The sequence below is a fragment of the Lonchura striata genome, chromosome 3, assembly GCF_046129695.1.
Source record: "Lonchura striata isolate bLonStr1 chromosome 3, bLonStr1.mat, whole genome shotgun sequence".
Lineage (NCBI taxonomy): Eukaryota > Metazoa > Chordata > Aves > Passeriformes > Estrildidae > Lonchura > Lonchura striata.
The window spans coordinates 63,758,883-63,772,686 of NC_134605.1; positions in this window are offsets into that span (position 1 = coordinate 63,758,883).

Consider the following 13,804-nt stretch of genomic DNA (forward strand, 5'->3'; position numbering starts at 1 on the left):
TCAAATCCCTATTATAAACAGAACCAAAAGAATAAGGAAAGGGTTTTTCCTACTATAAAGTTCTTTTTTGCATCCCAGATATACACACAGTGGATTGGTGTCCTACCATTTTGGTCATCCTCACTTGTTTTGTATGAAAAACTTGTGTTCCTCTTTGAAGGCTGTTTCTGGTTTCCAAGGGAAAGTGAGCTACTCCCAAGTCAGTGCCATGGGGACCACAGGCACATGGGCAGCCTCGCCAACAGCACAGGCACCATGCCACTGACAGCAGTCTGCTCTTCAAAGGATGGAGAAGAAGGAAGCCCAGTCTGGCTGGTGACACTGCCACTGAGTGGGCACCTCGCTGAGATGGCTGGTGTGATGCATGGCCGTGTTCAGGAGAGGCATTTGAGAGTAGCTATGAAACACCTGCCATTAGGAATCTGCATTTACAAAGTCAGACATAACTTTGGTGAATCTGATGCCTGTGGGGATTAATGGGCAAGACACGCAGCTCGGTGTGCTGCAGCAGCTGCCAGGAAGTCACGACATTGTTGTTCACTGTTCACTTCCAAAAATTACAGAAGCACTTGTAACAAATACATTTGGTCATAAATCCCTGGAATAACCTGCTGGGTGAAAAGTTCATTCAAAGTCACATTCAATTAACAAATGACTGTCACAGACAGATGTGTATATCCTGAGGTGCAATTTAATATATGTCAGACACAGACAAAATGACAGGCTAAATGATAATTAATGCTTAGCTGACAATTTCACAAAGCATCACACTAAGTAAAGGAATGTCTCTGAAATCAACAGCCTAATTTACACAGCATCAGCTAACTCAGGTGAAAATATGAAATACGGAAAAACAGATGATATCAAAAGAAAAAAAAAGGAGAAATGCAATGTGCTTGCAGTCATTCCCCAGTCTATATTTCTGTTTCACCCTGCTGGGGATGAAATATTTTCTTTTCAGGTCAATAATTAGACAAAGATTTTGTTTGAAGTAATGAACCAAAGCTCAACAGAGCTGTAAGTACATTTCCCAAAAGACAAAAAAGGCAAGGTAGGGTGTCAAATATGTCTGGGCTTCTGAAGAGAAGCAGCATCACACAGATGCTCAGAAGACCCAAAGTGGATGTGTTCATGAGCCTTTCCAGAGCTTTGTGAAACATCCTCCAGGCCTGACACATATTGTGATATTACAACAAAAAGGCAGCTGAGACTGTGCTTTCCTTATATGACTGTGCTGGCAACAACACTGAGTTTAAGGATTTCTTCTGCCTACTTCACAGATGGTCACTTTTAGCTCCATGAAAAGGTACATCACCTCCCACAAATGGCTGTGGGTTTATGCTGGATCCTGGAGCAGCAAATGGAGCATAGGGTGGGCCACAGGCACTAGGGAATATTGCCAGAGGATTATCATGAAAGCATGGTCTCCACTTAAGCTCTGCTCCACTGCAACCATCAACATGTGCTTAATTGTGTGGGTCAAGACCTGGGCTGACTTGGTAGAGCTGTGTGTCACCAGCTGGAGTGTGGTCAGACATGGTTTTGCTGGGGTGGTGGTTTATGCATTGGCATTTAGAGAGAAGGCACTGACTCCTTTTGTCACACAGATCCAAGCTCCTAGTGCAACTGAAGCAGTGCAAAAAGGTTGCCAGGCCATTACCTGTGTCCTAATTGCTGAGTTTTGCAGCATGAGGCCCAGAAAAGGCACGATACAGGCACTAGAAAATTGCTGTCTGTTGCCTTTATAGCAGCGAGAAAAACAATGAAAATTGCTCTTGTTTTGTGAAATAGTTTCTTAACAATCTCTGGTGTTCATGATTTTGTCTTGTCTACTCAGTGACCTCTGAACCTCTGGTGACAGAAATTTCATAGCAAGTTAATTCAGTTGGAAGATTCACACAGTTCCTGATCTCTGGGGTATTGAATTCTGGACTAAATGCACCAGTTCTTTATACATTTATATTAATTTCTTCCTCATTCTATTGGAAAGTACAAGGAAGTTAGAAGACATTTACTTGTGTGGCTGTCTGCAAGGTGTTTCTTTACAACTAAGGTCAGTTCAGCTGCTCAGAGCTGCTAGTACCAGCTGCTGCAGTAATGTCAGAAACTGTATGAATTCCTGGGCTGACGATTTTCACTTTTTCTGAGCTATCTCTCCTCTGCACACCATAGCAGACAGATAAAAGGATCATATGGGATAGGGATATGAACCAGTCCCAGGTAGAAAATGTTAGGAAATTTTCCTACCAGGAGCAGTCTTGTCAAATGTCCAGAATAGGCTGGACTTACTGAGGAAAAGTGCTAAAAGGGCAGTAAACTGAGGAAAAAAAAAAAAAAAAAAAAAAAAAAAAAGAGAGAAAAAAGAATTGTTTAGTAAAAAGAATAATCTTCAGTTTTCACAGTCTACAAGGGCCAGGTTCACTGCATTCCTCTTGTTCATTTGTTTATGTCATGGATCTACAGGCTGCAGTGACATCTCTGAGGTCTTCTCATACTATTTATAATGTACTTGATGCTTCTGTAAGTGTTTTACAATATTATTGTCTCAATTATTTTTTTAAGTAAAGCAAATAATAATTTCTCTTTCAACTATAAATTCCCAGCTCTGGGAATAGGCTTAGAAGAACTGCTCTTTTCAGATGGCAGTCCCAGCTAAACACGTGGCATGTTAAGGTACCCGGCTTTCCTTGGTCATCTGGAAAAAACCAGGTTGTTACTCAGATTTTTGTTGAGTAGCAAATACTCTTTAGTAAGCAGTGTGTAAAGGAGCTGGAGCTTTTAAAAGGACATAAACAGGACTCTCAGTGGCTGCAACACCTGGAAGAGCAAACAAGCACCAAGATGCATCAGTGACAAATGAGACAGAAATCAGTAGACAGACAAAAGACAAAAGAAACAGCACTGGGGAGAATTAAGTGCATGTCATCACAAGGTGATTGGAGAACTGGTATTACAGGAATCCAAGCACATCATTATCTATTAATTTGGCATTAGCTGTCATTTAAATTTAGTATCTGAGTAATCTTGAATAAAAAGTTACAGATATAGAAGACACTAATTTGGACTAAAAGAAATCAGACAATAAAGTGGACTTGAATCTGAGTTTCCAGTTCAGATGTAGGGATAATTATTTTAAGAATGATGTAAGCAGTAATAAACTTACTTTATGTCTTCCTGAGAAGTACTGATTTTATGGCTGGTTGAGAGAAGTCTCCAGGCAGAGAGCACATGGATATTGAGATACTGAAAAGCAGAAAAATCAATTCCCAAGAGGGGTGAAAGGATTTTTTGTCTTACAAAAAAAAAAAAAAAACAACCAAACCAAAAAACCAAAAAAAAAACCCAAAAAACCACCAAAACAAAACAAAACAAAACCAAAAACAAAAACAAAAACAAACAAAAAAAAAAAAACCAGACAAGAGATAGTGTTTCTTGAAAGAACCTCTCAGAATGAATCAGCTCTTTGGACTGCATCAAGTTAGCTTTACAAAACAGACTGTTTCTATGTATTCACCATTCAGGAACCTTCAGTGATTCAGTGAATTAATTTCTTTCAGGAAGTTTCTCAGAAGTGCCTCACCAACATTACTGGAGAATTAATCTTTATAATTCAGTTGTCAAGCAGTGTGACTGATCACCTATGGTCTAATTCTTGCTCCCTCATTAAATGGTCTGTGTTTCAAAAAGACATTTTCCCCTAAAAAAAACCATCACCTAGTCACAAAATTAATCTCAAATCTAAGCAGCCTTGAAGATCAAAGTTCTTAACTTTGTGTTTATTAGTCTCAGGAAGTGAATGTGTCTAGAGCATAGACAATGGATTTGAAGATACAGGCTGACCCTCTTAAATAACCTTGTATAAGTTATTCAGGCTTTTGTAAGATGGGAGTATTAATAAATTAGAAAATATTTAAGATCTTTAAGAGAATGATGGATTTGGAGGTCCAAAATATCATACCAGGTAATGAGACTGTAGGGAAAGAGATTAAGGATGAAAATACTTGAGATTTGATCAGTCCTGAGGTAGGCAGTTTCAGCAAGAATCTATTGAACAGAAAAACCATCAGTGAAGGGTTGAGGAGAGATATGAAGATTTAGAAAGCAGAATGGAGATATGTCTTCCCTGGTGGTAATTAAAATGTGAACTGTCCAACCAAAACTACCAAAACAATTGCAAAAAGAAATCATATTCATTATTCTTATCCAGAGCCACTGAACAGGCCTATTTCCAATTCATTCATACATTATTGGGCTGCCAGAGCAGCACCTCCATTCGCAGACTCTCCAGGACGGTGAGAACAGCTGCAGTGATTCACACAAAGGTTTGGTGACTACAGAAATCGTGCTTGCGGTCTTTCCGTAACTCAAACTTACAATGAAGTTCCTTCCTGCCACAATAATTTAACAACAGTAAAGGGCTTGGTTGCTGTAGAATGCTAAATTTCCAAATCATCGCTATGTAGGAGACACACAGCCTGAGGGTTTTTTCCACTTTCATAATCCCTGAAAGACATATTTCCTCTAATTGTCTGATAGAAAATATTATTTCCTTTTCAGATTTGTAGACATACCATGGGACAGTTTACAATGGCTGGTCTTCTACATTAGATAACCATATTATTTGAGGGGCTGTGACTGAAAAGTTCATTTGCTATATTGTTTAGAGTTTATGGAATGTTTAGTCACTTGAATGTGCTTTTAAATTTAATAGAGCTGCTACTATAATTAAGTCTTCACATAGAGGACAGACAATGTGGTTCTTGCTACATGGGAAGTGCTAAATATAGACATATATTTTTTTCTGGTTTCATTTCATGCAAGAGAAATGAGAATTTCCTCTGTTACACTACAGATGTGAAATATGCAGCAAAAAAGATGTTTGCCAACCAGGAAAATGGACACTTTTTCTTCAGTTTGTGTGTGTGCGTGGAGTGGTTTGGGTTGTTTTAGTTTAGTTAATTTAGAACAATACAACTTGATCATGAGAGAATAATGTCTGGAATCACAATATGAAAATAACAAAAAGAAAAAATGAAACACTGAAGCACAGTGAAAAAAAAAAATAAATTTCCAAACTTTAGTTTTAATTAGCACCTATTAAAGTACAGCCCCACATCCAAAGCACAAGTATGACAATATCTTATTTTGAAAAACCTAAATGTTGATGGCAAGATATAACTGCCATAGGGGTTTTCTCCATTTTAAGGATCTTCTAAGAATGCTTAAATGTGCATGAACCTCTTAATTATTTTGTTCTTAAGCATTAACTGGACAACCAGGTAATGTGACAGATATCAGGTACAAAAAGGAAAATATATGGTACCAAACATAAACAGTTTGAAGGTGAAATTACCTTAGACTTGTTTGCTCCAGTGCACATTTTTGTTGTAGACAGTTCTCCTTCAAATTCATTATATTCTTATTTCATCTAGATTTTCTTTCTCTCCTAGATCACACAGTGCAAATTGAGGAGGTGTTGCTGCCTTAAGACTTCCTTCCACAAAATCTCCATGAGATGGTCACAGATGTGCCACCGTAGGAGTACAATGGATCTATAGTTTGCTCCCTTTTTTTTCATTCCCTGGAGCATGAAAGTTTCCAGGCCTCCTCTTTTCCCTCTCTTGCAGTCATCTTTAAAAGCCCCACTTTTTCTGCTAATGGCATATTGAGTCTTGACATGAGGATTGACAGAGTGATCCACAAAATGGTGCCAGCCTCCCCAGCCTGACTATCTGTTGTGCTTTCTTTAGGAAATGGGCATAAAGACTTGTACAAACATGAGCTCCAGCATTTATACTGCTGCATATGAAAATATCTGCTACTAAATGGAATCCTAGGAATGTTACCTGGGGTTCAGGACAGCATCTGTTACTAGCAAAGCTGACAAGGATAAAAACATAACACTGTAAATTCAATTAATAGGCGTGGTATAAATGGAAAATATTCATTATGGGTTTAACATATTCCTTTTGCACTAGTGTTTTATATGCAAAGATATGGTGCATATTTATAGGTCCAAACTACATCACACATATTTGGACACCAGACTGTGCCTGCTTGGATGTGCAAATCCAGATTCATTCCATCCCCATCCCGGGAAGTGTTCAATGCTAGGTTAGACGGAGCTCTGAGCAATCTGGTCTACTGAAAGGTATCCCTGTCCATGGCAGGGAGGTTGGAACTAGAGGGTATTTAAGGTCTCTTCCAGCTCAAACCATTCCATTATTCACTCCAATTGATCGTGCCCTTGTAGGCAGATCTCCACTTTCATTCTCCATCATCTGTGTTAGGACATACTGGCAGGAAAGAGGTTGTCAGCTGTAGTTATCATGCTGGCATGGTAGCGTGGAGGAAGGTTTTAGAAAGGCCTTGGGAATGGTAAACTGAGGAAAAGGATACATTCATGTATGCCCCATTGTTTCAGAAAGGCCTTGGGAATGGTAAACTGAGGAAAAGGATACATTCATGTATGCCCCATTGTTTCAGAAAGGCCTTGGGAATGGTAAACTGAGGTAAAAGATACATTTATGTATGCTCCACTGTTTCGGGAAAGTCCCGCTTCAGCATTCCTCTGTAGACCCCCTTCTCCCCACCCCTGAGCAGTTCCCATTGGACCTGGCCCCTGGGGTGGTTCTGATGTGCCTAAGCTGGACAGTATCCCCATTGTTTAGTCCTTATCTCTTAATTTTGCTGTATAAAACTGTATCTGGGCAATAGCCCAGGGCCTTTGGTCACTGCAATGCTTCAGGCAATACAATCTATCTGGACAAGCATACCATTGGTCTCTCTTGGTCTCTTTATCTCGAATCCTAGCGGTGACTGAGGCAGCGCCGCAGCTCGGACCGTGCCAACCCAGCCGCTGCCTGGTGAGCCCAGGGCAGCGGGACCGCGGCAAACCCCGGCCCCGGAGGGGACAGCTAGCCGGAGGGTCCCGGGGGGCCGGGGAGGGCCGGGGGGCAGCGGCAAGTGACCCCCGAAAGCAGCAAGGAGCGGTCCAAAGAGAAGCAACAGTCAGCCTCCTGAAACATGTCTCCAGTCCTGAAACTTGGGGTCCCTTCACCAATAGCCCAAAGCCCTCTGCCCCAGCTCTCCATCTTTAAACCAATAAGAAAAATATTGGTGGGTTAACCACCATCTGCTTGCTGACCATGTAGGGTGGGGGAGTTTGGGGAACCAGACTTTTATCTCAGGCACATCATTTAAGAAAGCATTGGGAAAGCTTTAGAGAAAGCTTTAGAGATGAGTTCTATTGGTATATTGCAAGAGATAAATGAGGGCATCCCTGGGCCTGTAATTTACCCAAGATGATGGACACTGGATAGTGACCTCTAATCCAGCACCACCTGGACCAGTACACTTGGACCTTCCTCTTTCACCATCCTCACTGTCCTAAAACTGTACCTGACCTCCTTCAGACCATTATATCACCTGCCTCACTTGACACACTGCTGTCACAGATTCTACCACTCCAGAAAGAGGACAAATTCCATTTTATTCTTTTTCTTGGAGCACTGAAATTGAAGTCTACCTCTGTTGTTGAGTTGGCTCTTCTTACGTCAATTTCAAGTGGGTAGGCAAGAACATTTTTATCCTGAAGCTCTGGTTCACTGCTCAGAGCTGGCAGAAAATCTCACTGCCTTTTTTACTAGACCTTGCATGCCCACCTGAAATAGGTTTGCTGCAGGGAGATAGGCTAGATTTCTGTCTTGGCTAAAGTCCTAGAGTCAAAATTAGGAGTTAATCTAGTTCAGCATTTGGAAAGTTCATGTCAGGGTAGGTGTGAAAACAGTATGGCTGCTTGTGGTAAGACAAAAGAGAGCGCAAAGAGGAATGGGCAGAAAGTCTTTATTAAATAAAAAAATAAAATTACTGTGAGCCCTGCGTTTCTGAAAACAAACTTCTACATGCATTGTACTGAACCAGATGTGTGCAACAAAACCTTGCTATGCTTGGGTAATCTCACAGGCACAGAGAGGAAATTAGTGCTGAGCTTATTCCAAAGCAGTCACAGAAATACCAATGCTTCTGAATGCTTCCTCTAGCCAATGGCTTTTCCATCATTGCTACAAAGTGACTGCTCCAATACCACTAGTCCAGTGCAGAACACCATAAATTATGAAATTCAGATTTAGTGGTGAATAAACACTGTTCCAGAAACCAACCTGTCAAGCTAGAGAAGAAAACTGGCAGAAGTATGTTTTTGTTGACCAGTGTGTGATTTTTTTCTTTCATGGTATTAAATGAGTTTAACTTTGGTTTCTGCAAAATAAGTAAGTTGTCCATCATCAGAAATAAGCAACTGTTGAAAGAGAACTTTGGCTCTAAACATTCTCTCAAGTTTTTTTTTTTTCCTTTGAATAGGTACTCCAAATTAGGCATGATTGGCCAGAGTGGTCTGCTAGCAGGAGGTTCAGAGAAACAGACAGTTCAGCTGAAGTTAACAGGACTGCAGAGGAATTGTTAACATATAATTTAGGCAGTCATTGCTGAAAACATTGATTCTCCTTCCTGTTTAAAAACTGGTTCCATATGAAGTCAAAGCATTCTGAAAATAAACTCTGATTTACTTCCTTGAGTGCCTTGATCAGTATATCCATGGTGTGTTTTACTATTAGGCTATATTTGCACACAGGCAATTTGTTCCACTCCAAAAAATAGCAGCAAACTGTTATAGCTTGCCAAGAGATCATACCGACAGCTTAACAGATTGAGAGAGCAATTTGCCCACTTAGTACACAGACATAAATCTTTACACCTAACAGCTTTGCTTAAGGGCCAGGACTGCTTGCTCCTACACCTGAACCTGCCACCAACACAAGCATGGTCATGCTAGGAAAGAAGCTGCAGTGAGGGAGAACGCTTGGGTTTACAAAATGTTGACTTGAAGAGTGTTGCTCTCTCTTAAGTGAGTTTACACAGATGCAGAGTTCATGCTGTCATCTAAATTTTTTTTTTCAGTCCTCCAGTGCTTGTGGCTGTTGAGCCATACATGTAAAAATTCCAGCTTTGCCTCCCCACCACAAGTGCAGCTCTTTGGCTGAAGGATTATGGTCAACTTGTGCCCCTGACTGGTCTCTCAGGATTCTGCAGAGGAGGGATGTTGGTACAACTTAGCAAACTGCAGGTACCATGTTCCTTTCTCTGAAAATCTTATAAAAATAAGAGCAATGACAGATTTCACCACCACCCCCCACAAATATGTCAGAGGGCTGGAGCACCTCACCTATAAAGACAGTCTAAGAGAGCTGGGCTTGTTCAGCTTGGAGAAGAGAAAACACCAGGGAGACCTAATGAGGTCTTTCAGTACTTAAAGGAAGCTTATAAAAGGAAACGAGAGGGACTTTTTATATGGGCAGATAGTGACAGGACAAAGGGCAATGGTTTTAAATGGAAAGGCAGCAATTTTAGATTATATGTTAGAAAGAAATTCTTTACTCAGAAGGTGGTGAAGCACCTAAAGAGGTTGCCCAGAGAAGCTGTGGATGCCTCATCCCTGGAAGTGTTCAAGGTTGGATAGGACTTTGAGCAACCTGGTCTAGTGGAAGGTGTCCCTGCCCATGGCAGGGGACTTGGAACTAGATGATCTTTAAGGTCCCTTCCAACCCCAAATTTTCTATGATTCTATGTGAAAATTATTGCTTTATTTTTAACTAAAATTATTAAGTTACAAAAGGAAGAGTCCTTTTATCATTAAAAAAAAAAATCTACAGATAGTTGCTACAACTCAGTGCACAGTAAGACACTTAGCTAAGAGGTCAGCACTAGGTCAGGGTAAGTATCCTCTTGCCCAGCATTATGTCCCTGAACAAGACCAATAGCAAATGCTTCAGGAAAGAGTGTAGCTGAAGGACAAGCAGGTGGTGATTGCTTTGCCATTCCAGTTCCAGCAATTACCATTTTAAGGATTTTTCTGAATAGAGATTGGAACTGGACAATTATGCTTAATAGCCCTTGATGGATCTTGCTAGTAGCTATTAATCGAAAAGGGAGCCTCTTTTGTCATTTTGTGACTGATTAGTTGCTTTGAAAGCTCTTAGTAAGGACCTTGTGTAAGGCTTTTTTAGAAATCTAGGTAACTGCAGAAGCCAAATGACAATGCTATCAGGTTTCTGCAGCATGTGTTCCCAGGGGGCCAAGCCGTGCAGGTGCCTCCAGAGCCTTTGTGGCACTACATTTGTTGCTTCCTGTTTTCTGGGACAACTCCCATAGCCAATTAAATAATAGCTAGTGGTTCAACATGTTCACATTTTATTTAGTTCAAAATAGCTGGTAAGCTGCATCTGATCCCACCAATGTTATTAATGTCTTCAAAAATAGCCACAGTGTCCAAAGTATCAGTCCTAACAGCAGAATGATCCCTAAGTTCCTGCTTTCTTGTTCCAGCTAAATGCTTTTATGGAGCAAATACTAAAATCCTACATCTTAACTTCCTCATGATTGCCTTTTAAGAAGATCAGAACCTCTGTATTGCCATTCCTGACCGGCAAATGTTATTCTTAGCCTAAACTCATAATTGAGGGTAATAAGTCTTCACTGCCTTTAAGAATGAAAGAAAGGTCATTGGTAAAACAGACCACTAACAGCTGGTGTGAATCAGTGTAGCTCTAATACTATCCCTGCAGATATATAAAAAAAAAATAAAAATATTATCTTCTCTTTAAGTACTTAAATGTTCCCCAATAGCTCTGCTGGCTGACTGGCTGGTTGGACGGATGGATGTATTTTAAGGGTTATTTAAAAAAAAAACTTATTTCAGCAATCAACTGGCTTCACATCTTGGCCACCTGGGTACACGCCCATCTGACTTTCAACCAACATCCCCAGGTCCTTTTTTCACCAGGCAGTTTCCCAGCCACTCTTCCCCCAGCCTGTAGTGCCGTGTGGGGTTGTGACCCAGGTGTGGGACCCAACATTCTTCTTGTTGAACCTCATCCCATTGGATGTGGCCCATTCATCCAGCTTATCCAGATCCCTCTGCAGAGCCCTCTTGCCCTCCACCAGATCAAGACTCCCACCCGGCTGTGGCACGTGCAAACGGAGTGAGGGACTGCTCAATCCCCTCGCCCGTATCATTGATGAAGATACTAAACAGGACTGGCCCAGCACTGAGCTGGGGGGACACCACTCGTGCCCAGGCTCGTGCTGAAGCTGCCTGCAGCACAGCCACTGTGAGGGGTCTCTCTGGAGACTGGAACCTGCCTAATGCCATGCCAGCCATGCGTCCTCAGGTACTCTCAGGCATCTCACCTGCATGAACCTTCCAATACGCAAGACAGGGGGATTCTGAGGAATACAGATGGATTCTAAATTCTTGTTGGCTGATGAAAAATAAGGGTAATAAATCATTCCTTGATGAATTCCACTTGTTTCTTTAGACTTAGGACCAGGATAAGCGATACAAACACAAAGCTTCTCATGACTGGACTGGTAGGGAAGATGGAAATAGACCGAATGTTGTCAGTATTGGGTTTTAAAGGCATCCATCAAATGTTACAATGCTAGCAGCAGTCTCCAAAATGCCAATTATTTAGAAACACTGAACTATACTATTTTATACAAATTGAAGGAGCTGATTTTATTACAAATATTTCTGTCTTTTCCAGTTAAGAATGTAGCATTGCGTAGTGATGTGAGACTGTTTTGTTAATTTATCCTTGAAATGCATTTATTCCAGGCACACAATAACAGTAACAGAGTAAAAATTAGTTTTCCTCTCTCACTTGCAATGACTGTGGTGGGGCTTAACAGGAGCGTTAATAACAATCTTGACCCAAGCTGCATCTAATCTTCTGCTTCTATAAATAGAGTGACAGCAATTTGCACAATCTGATGATATTTTGTTCTTTGCTTCATGACAGTAGCTGTATAAAACAATTTCAGATTATCCACTCTTTTCTAAAGAAGGATTAAATCCATACATATTTAAAAAAAAAAAAAGAAAGAATGTTGTTAATCGATTTCTACTCAGTAATGTATTTTTCAGGATGATAAACCATCATTTTAGAAGCATACATGAAAATGCTTTACCATTTAAATCCATTGCATTGTTTGATTTTGATCTACATAAAGAGGTATTGCTAGAAGAAAAAAAAATACAAAACCCACAAACTTAAGGGGGAGATAAAGAGGAACATTTATTCTATACTCCTATCTATTTGAATCCATTAGATTTATATCTAGGTCAGTCCTTGAATAATATGGCCTCTGTATTCCATTAAATTTCTGATAGCTCTATTATAAGTCCTTGCACAGTCCATCAGAAATAAGAATTTATTCTTTTGTGTTCCACTTCTTTCTAACAATAGATATCAAAACTGAATACAACAATCTGTAGTCACAGACCTTATTTCAATATTACTTTTCATTTAGAGGATCAAGCCGGAAAAAAGGGTGAGTTTTGTAGATTTCCCTTAAAAATGACATAAAGTGAAATGTAGACTCGTACTGTGTACACAGATTCATTCCAGAAAATACACCCCTGTAGAGTATTTTAGTGTTAACACTGCCGAGATAAAAACTACATCTTCACATTGCCAATTTCCATTTGAACGCTGCCAGGAGATATTTCAATTCTTTAAGTTGCACTGCCCTCTAGGGGAAAGGATCTTTAGCTGTGGCTCCGTATCTATGCCACGAGAACAAAAGCCGTCCTGCCTTTTCTCCTTCAGTTTTGAAGGGTGAACACTTTGCTTCTTTCAAATGTTACGCTGATGCTTGGTATGAGCTCGGCATCAGTACCACAAAGACGAGCGAGGCCCCAGTATAGCCATGTTTTGTTTGAATTTTTATTCCCTAACGTGTTCTATTTGTGTGTGCGATGCCTCGCCTGAAGCATGAGCCTGTGTAAATAGTGAGTCTTGCCCGGTCGAGCTCACCCTTCCTCTCAGTGGTCTGGGGACATGGACTCAGGAGAGAAAATGGCTATCAGGGCTTTTCTGCTGGAGGTTCAACCTTGCGTAGCCCTGCTTGGGATCCTCCAAAAGGCAGCTCTGGGCTCTCTGCAGATCTAGTGCTCACCGAAGGAGCTGGTCACCGTTGTGCAGATCATGAAACTGACAAGTAGAAAAATAATCATTTTCCAATAAACAACAGACAAAAAGGCAGGTTTTAGTAAGAAACTCCCTAATACAAACAAGGGAAAAAAAAAGTTAATTCTGCTATTTGAGTCCTGTTATTTTCTAAAAAGAAATAATCAGAGAGCTAGGCAAATAATGGACAACTATGACTATCATATTCATGCAAACTCAAAAAGGTCACAGAGAAGCAAGATATCACACTGGGGAAGCTATTTGGGACATATATCTGGGTATGATTAATTCCAGCCCCCTTCAAATTAAGTAAAACTGGTATTTCACAATATAATTTAATGCTGTCAGGCAACTGTATGTCTTGAAAATGGAGTGAAATTCCAGAAGAGAAATTCCTATAGCAGATTTTCCTCTTTTACAATTTCTTAGAAGAGATGGGTAGTGAAAGAGGAGCAGGACTTGGTTCAGTGAAGTGTACATAATACTTCAGTATCTTTCCACAGTGGATGCTCCAAATAAGATAGCAGAAATAATGACTGAATTAGAGAAAATGATGGAATTTAGTATTTGGGAAAAAAAGATATCAGGTTGGTATGGAGAGAAATAGGCTGCCATGGCTATCAGAAATTATTTTAAGATAAAAGAGCACTCTGTGAAAATTGCGGGAATACTGAAGCGGAAAAAAAATCAGTAGCTAATGAAAACTCATCTTTGAAAAAGATTAAGGGTTCCACAAAGGAGAAGGAATGGAGATTATGCATTCATCACATGAAGCA